The following is a 21,077-nucleotide window of genomic DNA, read 5'->3' as shown; positions in this document are numbered from 1 at the left end:
GCAGAGGAGGTGGAGGAAGATGCTAGTGACGACGAGGTCAGGTTGCGCCTTCCTGGACAGAGACGTAGTACTGAAAGCACGTCAACAACTGCATCCTCAAACACAACTCTGCCTCTCACCACAAGTCGTGGTGGCTCTTCAGGTCGCATGGGTGCTAAGCCTTGCATAGCCTGGGCATTTTTTCAGATCGATAAAGATGACCCAACTCATGTTATCTGTAACATTTGTCAGCAAAAGCTAAGTAGAGGCCAAAAAATACATAGTTTGAGTACTTCATGCATGAACCGGCACATGGACATGAAGCATAAGTTGCAGTGGGAAGCTCAGTGTGCTACAATGCGGCCTAGCCAGCCGGGCCAACCACCGTCTGCCATATCTTGTGCATCCGCGGCCTCTTCATCCTCTGTGACTGGGGGGACAGCAGTCACACCTGTTTTGGGGCGCAGACCTGCCACCTCTTTACCCGCAACAGCCAGCGTGATTGGCAGGTCATCATTTTCTTTGGAGGTGGGAACACCAGCTGGTGTTGAGCGCTGTCCGACATCGATATCACCACCTTTGGATCAAGGCAACCTAACATGTCCGCCTGCATCTTCCTCACAGACCGGCAGTTTGCCGGGAACAACCTTATCAACCCCGTCTAAGCACAATAGCCAGCCCTCGGTCCCTCAGATGTGGACAAGTAAAAGACCATTTCCTCCTAGCCATGAGAAAGCTAAGAGGTTGAATTTCACCATCTGCAAGCTCTTGGCTACAGAAATGCTGCCTTTCCGCCTGGTGGACACAGAGGATTTTCGAGACCTTATGTCCGTCGCAGTGCCCCAGTACCAGATGCCCAGTCGGCACTACTTCTCAAAGAAAGGTGCCTGCGCTCCACCAGCATGTCGTACACAACATCACCGCTTCTTTGAGAAACTCTGTGTGTGACAGGGTGCATTTCACCACAGACACTTGGACGAGTAGGCATGGACAGGGGCGTTACATGTCGCTGACTGGGCACTGGGTAACTATGGTGACAGCAGGACAAGGGGCTGCTGTCCAAGTCTTGCCGTCCCCACGAGTTGTGCGTCAATCCTCTTTATGTCAAAGTTCCTCCACTGCTTCTGCCTCCTCAACCTCCTCTCGGTCTTCCACCTGCACCCAAAGCCTGTCTGGTCATGCCACAAGCTTTCTAACTGCGCAGAAGGGATCCTGCACACCTCCTTACTATGCTGGCAGTAGGGCTCAACGTCATCAGGCGGTTTTTACATTGAAATGTCTGGGAAATGTGAGTCACACAGCTGAGGAGTTGTGGTCAGCTCTGGAGAACCAATTTCATGAATGGTTGTCTCCACTGGACCTGAAACCAGGGAAGGCCGTGTGCGACAATGCTGCAAACCTGGGTGCGGCCCTTCGCCGTGGCAATGTCACACACGTGCCTTGTATGGCTCACGTGTTGAACCTGGTTGTCCAGCAATCCATTATCCCAGACTAGATGGCCTTCTGCAGAGGGCACGGTCGCTGTGTGCTCACTTCCGCCGTTCGCATCCCGCAGCTCAGCGACTTACATCTCTACAGAAGTCGTTGGGCCTGCCACTTCACCGGCTAAAATGCGATGTGCCTACCCGGTGGAATTCAACTCTGCACATGTTGCAGCGACTGTGGCAGCACCGACAAGCCCTGGTGCAATACGTTCTGACGTATAGCCTGGGCCAACGAGATTCAGAGGTGGGGCAAATCACGCTGGAGGAGTGGTCTCAGATCAGGGACCTATGCACCCTTCTGCACAGTTTTGAAATGGCGATGAAGATGTTTAGTGCTGACGATGCCATTATCAGCATGACTATTCCGGTGATTTACATGCTGGAGCACATGTTAAACAGAATTCGGAGTCAGGTGGTGGCACAAGAGGAGGTGGAGGAAGTAGAGGAGGAGGAGTTGTATGCGGAAGGGCTAACATCTGCAAGGTCCAGACGGTCGGCAGCACCAAGGCGGCAGGCATGTGAGGGTGGGGGAGATGGTTTTACCAGGGCGCATGGTAGCAGCCAAACTAGTGAGGAAGGTGCAGGAGCCCAGGAAGAAGTGGAGGACGAACTGATGGAAGACTCATCAGATGAGGGAGACCTTGATCACATTTCTGTTGTGCGAGGTTGGGGGGAGAGGACAGAGGAAGGAAGCATGATTGTTACCTCGCCACCAACACAACAGGGACTTGGTGCTCCTGGATGCGCAACACACATGAGTGCCTTCTTGCTGCACTACCTGCAACATGACCCTCGAATTGTGAGAATTAGAAATAATCCTGACTACTGGGTTGCCACACTGTTAGATCCCCGGTACAAAAGTAAATTTGCAGAAATTATTCCTGCCATAGAAAGGGATGCACGCATGCAGGAGTATCAGCAGAGACTGTTGCAGAATCTTACATGTGCTTTTCCACAAAATACCAGTGGTGCACGTAGTGAATCTCACAGTTCCAACTTGCCAACCGTGGGACCGTCAAGTGTTCAGCACTCAAACCGTAACAGAACCACAGTATCTGCTGGTAACATCAATTTTGCGGAATCATTTCACCACTTTTTTAGCCCATCCTTTGCAAGGCCACAGGAGACAAGAAGTCTGACACATAGTCAACGCCTAGAGACGATGGTACAGGAGTATCTCCAAGTAAACATTGAAGCCACGACTGTGTCACTGGACCCTTGCTCTTTTTGGGCTTCCAATCTGGATAAATGGCCGGAGCTAGCCACTTACGCCTTGGAGATCTTGTCATGCCCCGCAGCCAGCGTTCTGTCTGAACGTGTGTTCAGCGCTGCTGGTGGTGTGCTGACAGATAAGCGCACGCGGCTCTCCACTGATAATGTAGACAGACTCACGTTCATAAAGATGAACAAATCATGGATCCGAAACGACTTTTCTACCCCTGTGTCATCCTGGGGAGAGTAAAAGCTTGATGATTGGTTAAAATCACCCTACCAACCGTTTTAAGCTTTCAAATTACTAATCATGTTTATCTGTATCTTGACTGGAAAATAATTTGGGCTTTGTAGCAGTGTGCAGCACTGATCCTATTAGGCCATCTATACTAAAGCTTCACCAGATTTAAAATTAAAAATAATTTTTAGCTGCATCTAGCCCGGAAAATAATTTTGGGGCTCCGAGATGCGCAAGACACATAAGTGCCTTCTTGCTGCACTACCTGCAGCATGACCCTCATATTGTCAGAATTCGAAGTAATCATGACTACTGGGTTGCCACACTCTTAGATCCCCCAAACTTTTCGATCAACCTTTTCATTTTAATAAAGACCAAAAAAATGGTCATTTTTGAAATTATAAGCATTAGCAGGTTGTTAGAAACTGAAATCAAACAGTTTTCAACTCAAAACTTTATTCTAGGTGATGTTACATTTTCACATAGGACCCCTTGTTCGAAAGGAGCTTCTGAACTCTCTCGTCCATTGAATTTGTCAGGTTTTGGATGGTTTCTGCTTCAATTGTTTTGCATGAGGACAGAATACCCTCCCAGAGCTGTTGCTTAGATGTGAACTGCCTCCCGCCATCATAGACACTCCTTTTAATGATGCTCCAAAGGTTCTGAATGGGGTAGAGGTCAGGGGAGCATGGGGGTCACACCATAAGTTTGTCCCCTTTTATGCCCATATCAGCCAGAGATGCAGATGTTTTATGTGCAGCATGAGATGGTGCATTATCATGCAGAAAAATGATCTTGATGTGAAATACACGGTTCTTCTTCTTGAACCATGGCAGGAAGTGCTGTTTGAGAAAATCCACATACATTATGGAGTTCATCTTTAGCGCCTTCAGGGATCCTAAAGGGGCCGACAATCTCTCTCCCCATGATTCCAGCCCAAAACATTACTCCATCTCCTCCTTGTTGGCGCTGTAGCCGTGTTTGCGTGGGGTGTCCATCAACCAGCCATCCTCCACTCCATCCATCTGGACCATCGAGCGCTGCACGGCACTCATCCGTGAACAAAACTGTTTTGAAATCAGTCTTCATGTAATGTTTGGCCCACTGGAGCCGTTTCTGCTTGTGTGAAGTGGATAGAGGAGGTCGACAGGATGGCGTATGCACAGCTGCAAACCTCTGAAGGACCCTGCATCTTGTTGTTCGGGGGACGTTGGAGGCACAAGCAGCTTCAAAAACTTGTCTGCTGCTATGACAAGGCTTTTTTGCCGCTGCTCTTTCAACCTGACGTAATTGCCTGTAGGAAAGAGTCCTCAATTTGCCCTTATCAGCACGCACACGTGTGTACTGTGAATCAGCTACATACTTCTTGATTGCCAAGACACTTCATCCTGATCATCGCACAATGTTGATTGTAGTCATGCCTTGACCTAAACACTCCACAATTTGTTGCTTCTCAGCAGCCGACACATCCTTTTTCTTTCCCATTTTGGCAGAAAATGTAGGCTGCTTAATAATGTGAGAGAGCCTTCTTAAGTAGTCTTGCCTTTCATTGGACACACCTGCCAAACTAATTAGCACAGGTGTCTGCAATTGCTTACAGTGATATAAAGAGCCCTGACACACATCACCATCAATGAGTTTAACTGACAAACAAACAAATTCTTCCCTTATCACTCCTAAACACTTTTTGCATAATAATTTGGAACGCAGTGTACATGTGCTTTTCCACAAAACACCAGCGGTTCACGTAGTGAATCTTACAGTTCTAACTTGCCAACCGTGGTCTGTATGGAGTTGTTCAATAAAGGGCCCAAAATTAAGATAACATAGATGGGAGAGGTCTCTATGAATAGGAATTCCTAAGTATTTGATACCCTGTGAGGGCCAGGCAAAGGGAAAGTTGGACTGGATGGGATCCTATATGGATTTGGGGAGGGAGACATCGAGGGCCTCAGACTTCGTTGCATTGATTTTAAAATTTGACCATGTAACAAAGTGATCTATTTCAGCCATAACAGCATGGATGGATATATGTGATTGAGTGATATATACTAGGACATCATCAGCAAATAGAGAGCACTTGTACTCGGTGCCTCCCACCTCAATCCACCTAATATTGGGGTTATGGCGAATTGATGAGAGCAGGTGCTCCATCACTAGGATGTATAAGAGAGGGGACAGAGGACATCCCTGCCTTGTCCCATTGGTGATTGTGAAAGGTGATGAAAATGTTCTGACGCACCCCTTGGGCCTTGGGACACCCGGAGCCGGACCCTTTTTGGTGGATGCTGGTGGTTGTAGTCTTCGTGGCGGCGACCCGGTTCCGTGGCTCAGGGCGGTCAAACCAGTGGCGGAACTATTTATGTGGTTTTGATGTTTAAATGTACGACTACGCCACCCGTGGATTGCGGTCAGAGTGAACCGCCGCTACAGGGCAGACCGCTGAGGCTGGTGTTGTGGGTGCAGCAGAGCGTAGCATAACTCCCCACGGGAGGAGTATAGCCTCAGGGCAGTGTATGCGGAGGATGGGGGTGATGGTACAGGGCAGCAGCAGTAACGACACGGAGTCAGTGATGCAGTTCAGGGCCTTTACTCACAGTTCTTATTATCCAGACCACGTCTGCAGGTAACGGCTGCCCACGTCGTACTGTGCTCACCAGGTGAGGTGCTCAGACAACTCCCAGATAACTTTGGAGCACTTCACAGGACCCCCTTTGTGTGTCATTTGTCTGGCCTTTCTTACCAACACTTCTGTCCGGCTGCCTCGGGCCTCCTCTTGGTAAACTTGGCGCCAGTTTCCCTGACCCTATGTGGTGCCTTCCTAGCGGGTGTAGCGAGGGGCTGCGCCACATAAAATGTCAGAGCCTCCGGTTTCTAGCTGAGGGTCGTTTCCTGCCTCCACTAGTTCGGGGACCGGTCTCCCCCTTTGGCCTGACTCCTCCACGCAGGTGGATTCGGGCGTGCGGTGGCGACTCGCCCGTCCGCACCCCTGGGATCCCTTCATTCCTCGTTCCTGGAGCCTTCTCCGCTCCTCTTCCTTCCTTCTCCCTCTTCCAGGCCTGGGCCTCTGTGACTAGGCCCGCCTCCGGAGCAGAGCTCATGCAGAGCCCCTGCTCCCTGCCACTTCTGCTCAGACTTCTCTGCACTGAACTAAGATGGTGCCCACCTTTTATACTCCCTTCTCAATGCACCCAGGAACTGCTTCCTCCCTGCTCCTGCACTACAGGGTTCCCCTTCCTCAGTGTTCCCTCCCCCCACTCCAGCCAGGGACAGGGACTGTCGTGCCCATCTCAGGGGCATATTGGTCGCCCTGCCCCACGGCAATGTGGTGTAATGCATGCAGGTGTCGGGTCCTGATCCACACTCCATCCTTACCTGAGAGTGAGATATCACACCTCTGGGTGAGGTGCAATACGTCTGTAGCAACCGAGCCCTCAGGGTGCTACAGTTCCATTTATCTTCAGCCTAGGTGACGTATTGTGATACAGGGCCGTGATTTTGGCTATAAAAGGGTCCCCTAGACCCCTACCCCAAGCTTTTTAAGAGAATCATATATGGCGTGCCAGGAGACTCTATGGAATGCTTTCTCAGCATCCAACGAGAGTATCTAATTACAAATTTTTAACTGCATCTAGCCCAGGAAATACTTTGTGCCTAGTAGCAGTGTCTGCTAGTTAGCGGATTATCCCGGCTGTTAAGCAAGCTACACCACCTGTAGTTTAGACACTTAATTTTTTCAAAGGAAATGCTTCGGGACCATGGGATACTTAGTGAAGAGCATCAGGAGGCACCCCAAGGCATAGGGGCTGGGACTGGCAGTAGGATGCCTTGCGGTGGACAGCCGAGCTCGATCCTTATAAAAGCTTTTTAACTGCAGCAGCTTTAGTGGACGCTACTGGAGCTGGAATTACGCGGCTGCTGGCATGAGACTTGCCCTCCAATAGATCCTTGTAAATGGATTTAAAGTGTATTCATTCAAATTAGAGAGACAATTTAAATTAAAAAGCTTAGAGCTGCCTCCACCACAGGGGGGCTCGCTCGACCCACCAGCGGACAGGCACCAGTATTGGGAGAGGGGGGCTGGCCATCAGGGTACACCGCGGCTCTGGCACAAACCCGGCGACACGGAGGTGGCACGGGCAGGAGCGGACTGGCCGTGTCGGCTTCTCACTTTTTGGATTTTAGAAGGGCATGACATGCCTATATCTGTGTCTCCCCCTCCTTTTACTCCTCCACCTCTTTTATTTTCGCATGACTATATGTACTTGTCACTTTTCCATGTGTTAGTTATGTCTTCTGAGCAGTTTGTCAGCTTTTGGACACCTTTGAAGGTGTTTTCTATGTGTTTCTATGTGTTTTTGTTTGCCTGCCATTGGTTTTAACGGTGTTCGAAGGTGTTCGACGAACAGTTCGACGAACAGTTCGGCGAACACACGGGTGTTCGACGAACCGAACCGAACTCGAACACTACGGGGGTGGCTCAACACTAGTTCCAACGCGTGGTGACATCGCACACCGGTCGGTGTGCTGGAAGCTGCAAATGCTGTTGAAGCACTGTCAGGATGGTGGAAGCTGTAGCTGACTTTTGGAAATGGACACAAATGTGGCGTACTTTCAGAAGCAGCTCAGGCAGATCTGGGTAGGTTTTGAGAAACTGCTAATCCAATAGGTTGAGCACAGGGGCCAGGCATGGTTCGTGTGCGAGGTTGCCAAGCTTCCGAGCCACCACCAGGTTCCAGCCATTGTCACACACCACCATGCCTGGCTGTATGTTCAGGCCACAGATCTGCCTGCTCTGCTGCAGCTTTCAATAAGATTGCAGCTGTGAGTGGTTTGTCGCCCAAGCAGATAAACTTCAGCAGAACCTGTTGCTGCTTGGCCGAGGCAGTGCTGCAGTGCTTCCAGCTCGCGATTGATGTGGTCACTTCAGAGATGGAGGCTGAAGAGGAGGAGGTGCAGGAGCTGTAGAATGTGGGTGCAACCCTGGTTGACCCTGGGCCCACAATCCTTGGCGTCGGGAGGACGTATTCTGTCCCAGGGTCCAACTGGGTCCTGGCTTTCACAATATTAACCCAGTGTCAGTGAGATGTACTGTCCCTGGCTATAACCACTTGTCCATGTGTCCGTGGTTAGGTGGACCTTCCCAGTAACTGCGTTGGTGAGGGTACGGTAATGTTCTGGGACACGTGCTTGTGTAAGGCGGGAACAGCACACCAAGATAAATAGTGGTTGCTGGGACCGAGTACAGAGGGACAGCTGCCCCATGAGGTTTCGGAAAGATTCTGTCTCCATGAGCCTAAAAGGCAACATTTCCAGTGCAAGCAGTCGAGAAATGTGGCAGTTTGGTATTGTGGCTAGGCATGAGCGAACATTTCAACGTTCGTTTCGGAAAAGTTCGCCGAACAAATTGATATTCGCCAAATTTATTTGCCAAATGTTCGTTGAACATTTCCGAATCCCATAGGAGTCAATGGGGGGACCAAAAAAATGCATATACAACACCTAGAAATGGGACCAAAAGCTGCCAAAACACATCAAATTAGGTGTAGACACCAGGGAAGTGCCATCAATTGAGCCAGAGTGGTGTAGACACCAGGGAAGTGCCATCAATTGAGCCAGAGTACAAGTACTATAATTATTATTACTGTGACAGCGACATTTATTCAGTTGTGCTTTACATGTCAAAAGGGGTCACTAACTGGTACAACAGGAGAAAGGACCCTGCCTGCGAGGGCGCACTGTCACGGACGTGGTTTGTGGAACCACTCTGCCACGGACCCCGGAGAGCCTGGAGGGGCGTGACTAAGAGAGCACCGGAAAGTTCACTAGAGTCTCTGATGGTGAGGTTAGACTTGGCTCCTGATGAACGCCAGGTGCCACTCCAGGACAGACCAACATACGCGCAGCAGCTGGACCCAGTAGGACAGACTAGATGGTGCAGCAGGCAGAGTCTGCATCAAAGTGCAGCAGGAAGAGTCTGTATCAGGGCTTGCAGCAGGCAGAGTCTGTATCAGGAGTGCAGCAGGCAGAATCTGATACAGACTCTACCTGCTGCACTCCTGATACAGACTCTGTCTGCTGCACTCCTGATGCAGACTCTGCCTGCTGTACTCCTGATACAGACTCTGCCTGCTGCACTCTAATGCAGACTCTGCCTGCTGCACTCTGATGCAAACTCTGCCTGCTGCACTCTGATATGGACTCTACCTGCTGCACTCTGATACAGACTCTACCTCAGAAGTGCAGCAGGCAGAGTCTGTATCAGGAGTGCAGCAGGCAGAGTCTGTATCAGGAGTGCAGCAGGCAGATTCTGTATCAGGAGTGCAGCAAGGACTGGTACGCAACCTTACACAACTTAGACTGCAGAACAGGAAGGTTCCACTACAGCCAACCCAATAGATGGAGATCCAATCAGAATTCTCCACATTTAAAAAAATTAGTGGCAGACGCCAGCAAAGTGGCATCAATTTAATCGCTGTAGAAATAGTGTAAATAAGACTCACACCTCTTCCAGTACAGCCAACCCAGGATATGGAGACCTAACCAGGAGTGTTCACATTGCCCTAAATGAGGACCTAACACCACCGAAGTGGCATCAATGTCATCAGACCACAAGTAGTTTAATGCAGACCCATACCTGTCCCACTACAGCCAACCCAGGAGATGCAGACTCAATCGGAAGTGTTTACATTAAAAAAAATAGTGTCTAAGACCACCATTTCCAAGGCCAACAGATTAGAGATGATGGAGTTCAACCTCTTAGCTTTGTCATGTGTAGGATGAAACAATCTTTTACGTGACCTCAATAGCGGGATTGAGGGCTGGTTGCAGTGCTGAGAGAGGGCGGAGTATGGTGAGCCGGACAAACCGATAGACCATGAGTGAGTTGCAGGTGGAGATGTTACAGTGGATTGAGAAGCGTGTGGTGTGCTCAGAGAAACAAACATAGCATGCATGTCCACTTCACTTACAGCTGACAGGCTGTCATTCAGCCTAATTGCAGCGGGTATACAGCTGGTTCTGTCGGACACTTGCGTGACACAACTTGGCATGGTAACAGAGGAGGAGGAAGTGCAGCAGAGGTGTTTGATGGGGCTGCTGATGGTTTTTTATTGAAAATCAATTTAGAATTTATCATGTTTGTGTACCTGTTTGGGGAAAATAATATCTGCACCAAATGCTCAATTTCACTACAGTATAACTATAGAAATGCATGAAGACTAATGATAAGCGAGCATGCTCGCTACTGCTCGGTGCTTGCCCGAGCATCTTACTGCTCGACATTATCAAGCCGCTACTATTTTTCCCGCTGTGCTGTCCCCTCATTAAACAAGCACGTGTCCCAAAACATTAGCCGTGCCCTAAACAACGCATTTACCGGGAAAGTCCACCTTACCATGGACACGTGGACAAGTGATTGTGGGCAGGGAGGGTACAGCTCGCTGACGACACTCTGGGTTAACATAGTGGAAGCCGGGACACAGTCGGACCTTGGGACAGAACACATCCTCCCGACGCCAAGGATTGAGGGCCTTAGGTCAATCAGGTTTACCCCCACAGTCTACAGCTCCTGCACCTCATCCTCCTCAGCCTCCTCCTCCTCTTCATCCTCCATCTCTGAAATGACCACATCAGTCACAAGCTGGAAGCACTGCAGCACTGCCTTGGCCAAGCGGCAACAGGCTGTGCTGAAGCTGATATGCTTAGGTGACAAACCGCACACTGCTGAAGAGTTGTGGACAGCTCTGAAAGCGCAGGCAGATCCGTGGCTCTCACTGCTGAAGCAACAGCCGGGTTTGGTCATGTGTGACAATGGCTGGAACTTGGTGGCGGCTCTGAGGCGAGGCGAGCTCACACACGTACCATGCCTGGCCCATCTTCTTAACCTCGTGGTTCAGCGGTTTCTCAAATCCTAGGTGCCAGATCTGTTTGTTAAAGTACGTCGCCTGTGTGCCCATTTTAGAAAGTCAGCTACAGCTTCCGCCGCCCTTGCCGTGTTTCAGCAGCATTTGCAGCTTCCGGCTCACAGACTGGTGTGTGATGTCCCCATGCAATGGAACTCTACATTGCAGATGTTGAGAAGGATTTGTGAGCAGAAGATGGCAGTTGTTAAGTACCAGCGTCAACAAGGCGATCGGTATTCAGTTCAGACTCCACACATAAGACCTCAGGAGTGGACACGGATGTCAGACATATGTACCATCATCCAAAACTTTAAGGACTCCACCAAGATGGTGAGCGGCAATGACGCCATAATTAGCATCACCATCCCACTTCTCTGTCTTCTGAAACGCTCCCTGCTCACAATTAAAGAGGATGCATTGCAGGTGGAGCATGATGAGATGGAGCAAGGAACCATACAGGGTGATTACACACAACCCAGCCTCATCTCATCCCAATGTGGATTGGGTGACAATGAGGAAGAGGAGGAGGAGGAAAAACAGGAGCTAGTTTCATGCGCTATAGACGGCACTACCTGCACAACTGTCATACCGTCTGTTCAGCGTGGATGGCCTGACGACAGAGAGGAGGAGGAGGAGAGCATGGTCAGTCATCCTCTTGTTGAGGACACGTAAGTTTTGCCTGTTAGCAGTCTGGCACGCATGACTGAGTTTATGTTACGCTGACTTTCACATAACCCTCGCATTCTCAAAATTTTGGGTGACAGTCATTATTGGTTGGTGACACTTCTAGACCCACGCTGCAAGGAGAACTTTATATCTCTTATTCCTGAGGCGGACAGGTCTACAAAAATGGGGCAGTACCAGAAGGCCCTTGTTTCGGAACTATTAAAAAATTTCCCATCTGAAAACGCTGGCGGCAGAGGCCACAGTTCATTGGACAACCAAGGACTACAGTTGAGAGAGACACAACTCCAATCCAGCAGAGGCAGAGGAACACTGTCAAAGAATTTTCTCAGCCTCTCCCATCGCACAGGCCCTGAGGCGCGGGGTACTCTCACAAGGAGTGCAAAGTTTGGGAAGATGCTGAGGGAGTACCTTGCCGACCATAGCAACGTCCAACGTGATTCCCCTGTGCATTATAGTTATTGGTTATCCAAGCTGGATACGTGGAATGAACTGGTTCTCTACGCCTTGGAGGTCCTGGCCTGCCCTGCCGCTAGCGTTTTATCAGAGCGGATTTTTAGTGCCGCTGGTGGAATTATAACTGATAAGCGCATCCGCCTGTCAACTGAAAATGCTGACTGGCTGGATTGGGCCAGACTTCTCAATACAACCGAATTATATCAGTCTAACATAAACTCAAATCCAGTGTCTTTTTTTGGGAGATGTATTCCCATGCACCTTTTCACACCCACACATGGGTTTACGCATCCTGATTTTGGCTATTTACTCTTGTCCTTCTCCTTCTCCTCATCCTCATCCTCCACCACCATATCACCAGGGTGACATTGATCCTTGATGCAACACCCACATAATTTTTTTAAAGGGTCTTTATGATGCCCGTAAAAAAAAAATATATATATACAGTATGTTCATGTATACCCACAAGGGGTAAATGTTTCTCAGTCCATACACTTAGGCTATGTGCCCACGAAGCAGAAATGAAGCAGAAAATTTCCACAGCGTTTCTGCATGTTCTTGGCAGTAAAAACGCTTGTGGATTTTACATGTGTTTTTTAAGCTTTTTTTACATGTGGATTTGACTTGCGTTTTCCAAATGCATTGTGACCTCAAATCCATATGCGGAAACGCACAAATAACGGACATGCTGCGGATTTTTCCGCAAGGAAAATCCACAGCGGAAAATTCCGCAGCATGTGCACAGAACATGCGGATTTTCATTGGGGATCATGGAGCATAGATTACCAAGCGTTTTCCAAGCTTTTACGCTGCGGAAATTCCGCATCAAATACGCTTGAAAAACGCATAGTGGGCACGCAGCCTAAGTCCATGGGCATTACAAGTATTGGAGACCGGCTCCTTTCTAATGGTAACATTTTTTTATGAGGCCCTCCACCACGTCTTTTCCAAGTGGCATTGTAGTGCCTCCCAATTTTTGGCAGCCCATGCATTCACTGCATAGGCCAAGACTATGGGAGACCCACTTCCTAATAATGGGAACATTTTTTCATGAGTCCCTCTACGTCTCCTCCAAGGGACATTGGAGTGCCTCCCAATTTTTGGCAACCCTTGCATTCACTGCATAGGCAAACACAATGGGGACCCACTTCCTAATAATGGGAATATTGTTTTCAGGAGGCCCTCTGACCTCCACGTCTCTTCCAAGGGGCATTGGAGTGCCTCCAAATTTTTGGCAACCCTTGCATTCACTGCATAGGCAAAAACAATGGGAGACCCTCTTCCTAACAATGGTAACATTGTTTTTAGGAGGCCCTCCAACCTCTTCGTCTCTTCCAAAGGGAATTGGAGTGCCTCCAAATTTTTGGCAGCTTTTGCATTCACTGCATAGGCAAACACTATGGGAGACCCACTTTCTCATAATGAGAACATTGTTTTTAGGAGGCTCTCCGACCTCTACGTCTCTTCCAAGAGGAATTAGAGTGCCTCCAAATTTTTGGCACATTATGCATTCACTGCATAGGCAAACACTATGGGAGACCCACTTCCTAATAATGGGAACATTGTTTTTAGGAGGCTCTCCGACCTCTATGTCTCTTGGCATTGGAGTTCCTCCAAATTTTTGGCAGCCGTTGCTTCACTGCATAGGCAAACAGTATGGGAGACCCTCTCCTTTCTAATGGAAACATGTCATTACTGTGGCACTGCTCTATGTGTCTTTAAATTGTTATTGGGGTTTTTCCCAAATTTTGGCAGCCCTTGCAGTCACTGCATATGCAATAACAGTATAGGAGACCCACTTGTTAATAATGGGAACAACAAAGCATAGCCGGCTGATGGCTCTCTAACAATAGTAAGGGCTGACTGCTGGCCCTTTAAGAATAGTAAGGACCACCTGATGGCCCTATAAAAATAGGCTTTGTAACTTTCAGAGTCCCTCCATCATAAATGAAACAGGATGTGTCTGATGATGTGTCACCACATGGCCAGATAAGGTTATAAAATGTTAAAATGACATTTCCCGGAGAATGCCTTTGTCTCAAAAAATATTGTAAAAAAAGTCATCAATGTAACCTCAATGTACTCACATTGTTCAGCTCCTGCACCTCCTCCTCCACCTCCGAAATGACCAGATCAGTCACAAGCTGAAAGCACTGCAGCACTGCCTTGGCCCAGCGGCAACAGGCTGTGGTGAAGATAACATGCTTTATGCTTAGGTGACAAACCACCCAGCGCTGCAGAGTTGTTGAAAGCTGTAACACAGCAGCCTGATCTGCGGTTCTCACCGATGAACATACAGCCAGGCATGATCGTGTGTGACAATGGGCGGAACCTGGTGACTGAGAAATGACAGCAGGAGTAGATACGGTTTCCCTCTATGCCAGTCCTTTCACCGAGGTAAAGAATATGGCTGTGGTGAAATACAACTCCCACTGAGAAGCAGTTTCAAACTGAAAAACATTGTGCCCACCAGAGGATTTGATTCTGAGGGCTTACCTTCCTCCCCACACAAGAGCCCCATAGCTGCTGCAAAGTTTGCGCTATTATGAACTTTCCTGATGGAGAAGCCAGGGCCCACCTGAGGACTCTCTGGTGGGACTGTCCAACCCTGCCTAGAAGCAGTCCCGACTAAGAAAAGTGTGTGGGAAGGTTCCTGGACACTCCATGGCTCCTTTTTTTTACTGAGGTAGAAACCCACACAAACACTGGGAGACCATACAAAATCCTTGCAGATGTTGTCCTTGCTGAGATTTGAACCCAGGATCCTAGCGCAACAAGACTTCAGTGCTAACCACTGAGCCACTGTGCTGCCATTCACCTGCTGATATCTAACAGGCTGGAGAAACTTGTACCTACTGCCACTCTATCTTCAGCTCCTTTGTGAGAAACTAATGTATTTGGGTAGCCACGCAGTCTGCCAAATATAATTCCTGAGAAATACTGGTACTTGGGACAGTGCCAATATCATGGCATTGTACCATAGTTCACTGGAAATATTCCAGGCTGGTAGGAGGCAAGCAGATTCCCACAGAAAAGTATCAGCAGTAATGTTCAGGGACCCATGCTTGTGGAAGGCGGAGACGATACCAGGAGAAATACAGGCGGCTGGGGACCGAGTATGGACACCCGGCCGCCATTGGCAGCTTCCACCTCCATGAGCCTAAAAGGCCACATTTCAAGTGCAAGCAGCTTTAGAGGAATTCTTGGGAGAAATGACAGTTGGAGTAGATACGTTTTCCCAAAAGTCAGTCCTTTCACCGAGATAAATAAATATGGCTGTGGTGAAATACAACTCACCGACAAGCTGTGGCCACATTCACTTGTCCACGTGTTTGTGGTTAAGCGGGCTTTCCCAGTAAGTAAACTGAGAAGGGCACGGGTAATGTTGTAGGACCCGTGCTTGTGGAAGGCGGAGACGACACCGGGACAAATAGTGGCAGCTGGGGACCAAGTATGGATACCCGGTCGCCGCTGCCATTAGGTTGTGGACAGCTTCCACCTCCACTAGCCTAAAAGGCCACATTTCAAGTGCAAGCAGCTGTCAAAAATTGCATACTTGCGCTTGCATTCCAAGGAATGGGGTAGGGCCAACTGAACGCTGCACTGGGACAAGGACGTGGAAGTTGATTGTTGCAAGTCTGCAACGACAGGTGCATGGCGGGAGGCATCTTCACATGCTCCAAGGATCACTTATGATGGCCACTGTCAGGGATCACCACAGCGAGGTAGACGACACCGGGGAAATCACGCAATATCTCACCGTTGCTAACACGCTGTCCGTATTTCGTCCAGAGTCGTGAGCACGCGATCCAGACTACTCGCTGCATAGGTATCGGTAAGAGACCAGTGAGCGTATGGGCATCACACCTCTTGATTCCGAAGCATGGAATCCGTGTTTACGCCTTCCATACGGTCACTGTCAGCATCACGATAGCCCAATTATTATTATTCTCTGCCACCACCGGCCAAGTTTAGAATATAATACAGAGGTGACTCTTGGTCTTCCTTTCCTGGGGCGGTCCTCATGTGAGCCAGTTTCTTTGTAGCGCTTGAAGGTTTTTGCAACTGCACTTGGGGACACTTTCAAAGTTTTCCCAATTTTTCGGATTGACTGACCTTCATTTCTTAAAGTAATGATGACCACTCGTTTTTCTTCACTTAGCTGCTTTTTTCTTGCCATAATACAAATTCTAACAGTCTATTCAGTAGGACTATCAGCTGTGTATCCACCAGACTTCTGCACAACACAACTGATGGTCCCAACCCCATTTATAAGGCAGGAAATCCCACTTATTAAACCTGACAGGGCACACCTGTGAAGTGAAAACCATTTCCGGTGACTACCTCTTGAAGCTCATCAAGAGAATGCCAAGAGTGTGCAAAGCAGTCATCAAAGCAAAAGGTAGCTACTTTGAAGAACCTAAAAAAATAAGCCATATTTTCAGTTGTTTCACACTGTATTGTTAAGTATATAATTCCACATGTGTTAATTGATAGTTTTGATGCCTTCAGTGTGAATGTACAATTTTCATAGTCATGAAAATACAGAAAAATCTTTAAATGAGAAGGTGTGTCCAAACCTTTGGTCTGTACTGTACATTCCTGGGCTGATTTGGTCACTAAACATATGGGTTCCGTTACTGTCGAACGTATTGAACTCACAATATTTGTTATTTCATTTCAGAGACGGCGCGGCTGGAAATTTCTGTTAAACTCTCTTTATGGCTTGGGAAAGTAACTTTCCCAGTTATTCGCGAATTAGTGCAACCCTGCCAGTAATTACCCCCTGCCTCTTCCAGGGACAATATGCTTGCTTCTAAATGAAGGTGTAACACTCCTTGGCTGGCATTTGTTCGCTATTTCTCAGGCGTGTGTTAATTGGGGCTTTTGTGCTGAGCAGAAAGGGAATAAGGAAGGGGGTTTGAACATCTATGTCAGGCAAATATGGAAGAACATTTTCCTGACATTAATATTTCCCTGACATTTCCCCCTCTTTGAGGTGGTGTAAGGGGTGATTTACAGATCGCCCCTTTAAGCCCTCCTCCTGGCCCACCCTTCCTGCTGATCCGACAAGCCATAGATCCACTTGCCCACCAACCTGAGGGTCCAGCTTTCCGATCACTCTGACCGGTTTGGGATACATTCTCCCCACACCTCTGACAGGCTTTGGGTACCTTCCTCCTATACTCCTGACAGACAGGGGGACACACTTTACTGTTACCTTGCCTGGTTGTGGGGCCTACCTTTTTATCTCTCATCATTTTTACCTTGGGAGCTGTGCTCCTTAGGGGGGAGCTATGCCCGGCCATGTCACAGTCCGTCGTGACACTGGCCGTCGGCATGGGAACACTTTCCCTATGATCCCCATGTTTCTCCCCAAACTCAGGGTGGATCAGGGTGCGTTCTGCACCAGTGTCCTTAAGGCCGACAGTGACAGTATTGCCCACGGTAACGAGTTGTAAGTTCTCCTGGGCCCGACCAACTGGTCAGAATCACTTGTCAGAATCGCTCATCAAAATCACTCATCAAAATCACTCGTCAAAATCACTTGTCAGAATCACTCGTCAAAATCACTTGTCAGAATCACTTGTCAGAAACACTTATCAAAATCAGTTCTCAGACAGGGTATTTAGCCTCAAATTGACATCATTCTGATGTTTGATTTTGATATCTGTTCATGTCCTAAAATGGACACTGTACTGCAGCACCTTGCAACAGTTCAGCAATCATTTGGGCCTTGGTTTTATCTCAGCTCACAGAGAGCAGTGATATTGTCCTCTGACTGCTGGTGATACCAGTTCTCTCCACGTGTAGCCATTATTGCCAAATAAAAGATAGGATGCTTGCTTCTAAATGAAGTTATAACACTCCTTGGCTGGCATTTGTTTGGGTAAGCTATTTCTCAGGCGTGTGTTAATTGGGGCTTTTGTGCTGAGCAGAAGGAGAATAAGGGAGGGGGGGGTGAATATTTACAGTATGTCAGGCAAATACGGAAGAACATTTTCCTGACATTAATATTTCCCTGACAGTCAGAGATGCTTACCGGGGTCTTCCCCATGCTGTTGCCATGTCTTTTCAGCACTGTATGCATGTGTCTGATGATGTGTCACACACCACATGGCCAGATAAGGTTGTAAAATCTTAAAATGACATTTAATAGTGAATGCATTTGTCTTGGTTGAAAGCAGTGCAAAAGTGCAAAAACGCATCAAAAACACTACGTGTAAACATAGCCCAAGTTGTGGAGGACCATTTTGTTCTTGTATATTTATTTTGCCTTATATACAAGTCATTACCCTGGAAAGTATATTACTTAACATATTTCCCAGGAAAATCCATTTTGATTTCGTTTTTGTATGTTTTATTTTGAGTCTGTAAAAGTGGCGTAATACTTCTGACAACGTTGTTGACAGCAGTGACCTGGGAGTCAGAAATGCTTCCAGGGGTCTTCCCCATGCTGTTCTTATGTCATTTGAGCACTGTTCCCATCGATTTGGGCAATTTTTAGGCCCTCTGCAGACCGCTGGGGGGAGCCGCCTAAAAAATGCTCTAGTTTTCCATAGACATTGGGCTCATTGCTTGGGTCGAGCACCCGAGTATTCCAATGTGCTTGGTCCGAGCATTAAGCACCCGAGAATTTTAGTGCTCGCCCATCACTAATGAAGACCAAAACCTCTTCCACTACAGTCAGCCCAATGGATGGAGACCCATTCAGGATTCCCCACATTTCCAAAAATTAGCGGCAGACGCCAGCAAAGTGTAATCAATTTCACTACAGTAGAAATAGTGTAAATGAGACCCACATCTCTTCCAGTACAGACAACCCAAGAGATGGAGACTTAACCAGGAGTGTTCACATTGCCCTAAACGAGGGCCTAACAAACACCACCGATGTGGCATCTATTTCACTAGAGTATAAGTATTGCAATGAAGGCCAAAACCAGTTCCTCTTCAGGCAACCCAATAGATGGAGACCCAATCATCATTCTCCACATTTCAAAAAATTAGTGGCAGACACTAGCAATGTCTAATCAATTTCACTACAGTAGAAATAGTGTAAATAAGACGCACACCTGTTCTAGTACAGCCAACGCATGAAATGGAGACCTAACCAGCAGTGTTCACATTGCCCTAAATGAGGGCCTAACACCACCAAAGTGGCATCAATGTCATCAGACTACAAGTAGTTTAACGCAGACCCAAACCTGTCCCACTACAGCCAACCCAATGGATGGAGACACAATCAGAATTCTCCACATTTCCCAAAATTAAGTCCTAAAACCTGCAGCAGCAGCAGCAAGAGAAGGCACAGAAGCCATATCACAGGCTGCAATTTCAAGAGATCAATGCAGCACACTCAAAACGACAACATCGCCTACTCTGTACAGTCTGCAATTGGGGTGCAAAAGTCCTTGGAGATCCATGACTTGTTCATCTTGATGAAAGTTAGGCGGTCTACACTTTCAGGGGACAGCCGGGTGCGCTTATCCGTAAAGACACTACCTGCAGCGCTGAAGACACATTCAGAGAGAATGCTGGCTGCCGGGCATGATAAAACCTTCAAGGCGTGAGAGGCGAGCTCAGACCATTCATACTTTTTTGAAGAACAAAATGTAAAAGGATCTAAACCCTTCCTGATGGTATTGATATTGAACTCTAGATACTCCTGCACCATCTTCTTCAGTCGTTCACCACGTCTCAGACTTGTACTCTGTTGTGCTGGTGCACGAGCTGGTGCAAAAAATGTGTGAAAGGACTCCTAGAAATTGCTTCTGCCACTTACTCTGCTGCTGATGCTAATGTTTTGGCGTTGACTAACTGACGTGCCGGAGGTTTACAGACTACAGCTGCGATGCACACTGTGTGCCTCACTGTTATCTTGGGGAAAACTTCTATTAAAGTTACTTAAAAGCTTGTTTCGATACTCCAACATAAGCGGGTCCCTTTCCAGGGTGGGAAGCATCTGGCAAAATTGACTCTTATAACATGGATCTAACAGAGTGGCAACCCAGTAGTCAGTATTATTTCGAATCCTAACAATACAGGGATCATGTTGCAGATAGTGCATCAAGAAGGCACTCACATGTTGGGCTCTTCCAGGAAGTCCAAAGTCAGACTGTATTGTGGGCTGTGTAAAACTGATGCATGTTTCCTCCGTCCCCTCCTGCCAACCACGTTCAAACGAGAGGGAATGATTATCCTCTTCATCTCCTGACAGCTGCTCGTCCATCACCCCTTCCTCCTCCATTAGTTCCTTGGCTCTTGGACCTTCACTAACAGTTTGCCTGGCATCACCAAACCACCTCAATCGCTGTAATCCACTGTCACTTGGCATCCACCTGCATGACGACAGTCTGGAAATTTGAGACATTGGTATCCCTTCCGCATCCTCCTCTTGTTCTGGGGCCACCACCTCCTGCCACAGGTTATTCAAACTTTGCTCCAGCAGGTATATTACCGGAATAGTGATGCTGATGATGGCATCGTCAGCGCTAACCAGTTTAGTAGTCATTTCAAAACCATGCAGAAGGGTGCAGAGGTCCTTAATCTGTTCCCACTCCGCAAACGTGATATGCCCCAAGTCCGTACTGCATTGCCCCAAGCTGTACGTCATGACATTCTGCTTCAGAGCTCGTTGCTGCTGGCACAGTGGCTGCAACATGTGCAGAGTGGAATTCCACCGCATCTGTACATCGCAGATCAACCTGTTAACTGGAACAGACAAAGAACTCTTTATCGATGCAAGTCGATGACATGAGGGGTGCGAACGGCGGAAGTGAGCACACAGCTTCTGTACTTTGTGAAGCAGCTCATCCAGGCCAGGATAGTGGTGGACAAATTGCTGTACCACCAGGTTGAGGACGTGAGTCCTGCAAGGCACGTGTGTGAGCTTGCCTCGGCCTAGGGCTGCTAATAGGTTTGCACTGTTATCGCACATGGCCTTCCCTGGCTTTAGGTCCAGCGGAGACAGCCATTGCTCAAACTGAGCCTAGACAGCTCTCCACAACTCTTCACCTGTATGGCTTCGATCTCCAAGGCATATTAATTTGAAGACTGCCTGATTACGGTGAGCCCTGATTGCGCAGTATGGAGGTGGTGTGTATTCGCTCCGCACCCTTG

This window comes from Phyllobates terribilis, unplaced genomic scaffold (assembly GCF_046119375.1).
Source record: "Phyllobates terribilis strain yellow unplaced genomic scaffold, ASM4611937v1 Scaffold_9__5_contigs__length_417890890, whole genome shotgun sequence".
NCBI classification, from domain to species: domain Eukaryota; kingdom Metazoa; phylum Chordata; class Amphibia; order Anura; family Dendrobatidae; genus Phyllobates; species Phyllobates terribilis.
The sequence above is the reverse complement of the archived record's forward strand: the minus strand, read 5'-3'. Positions refer to the sequence as shown.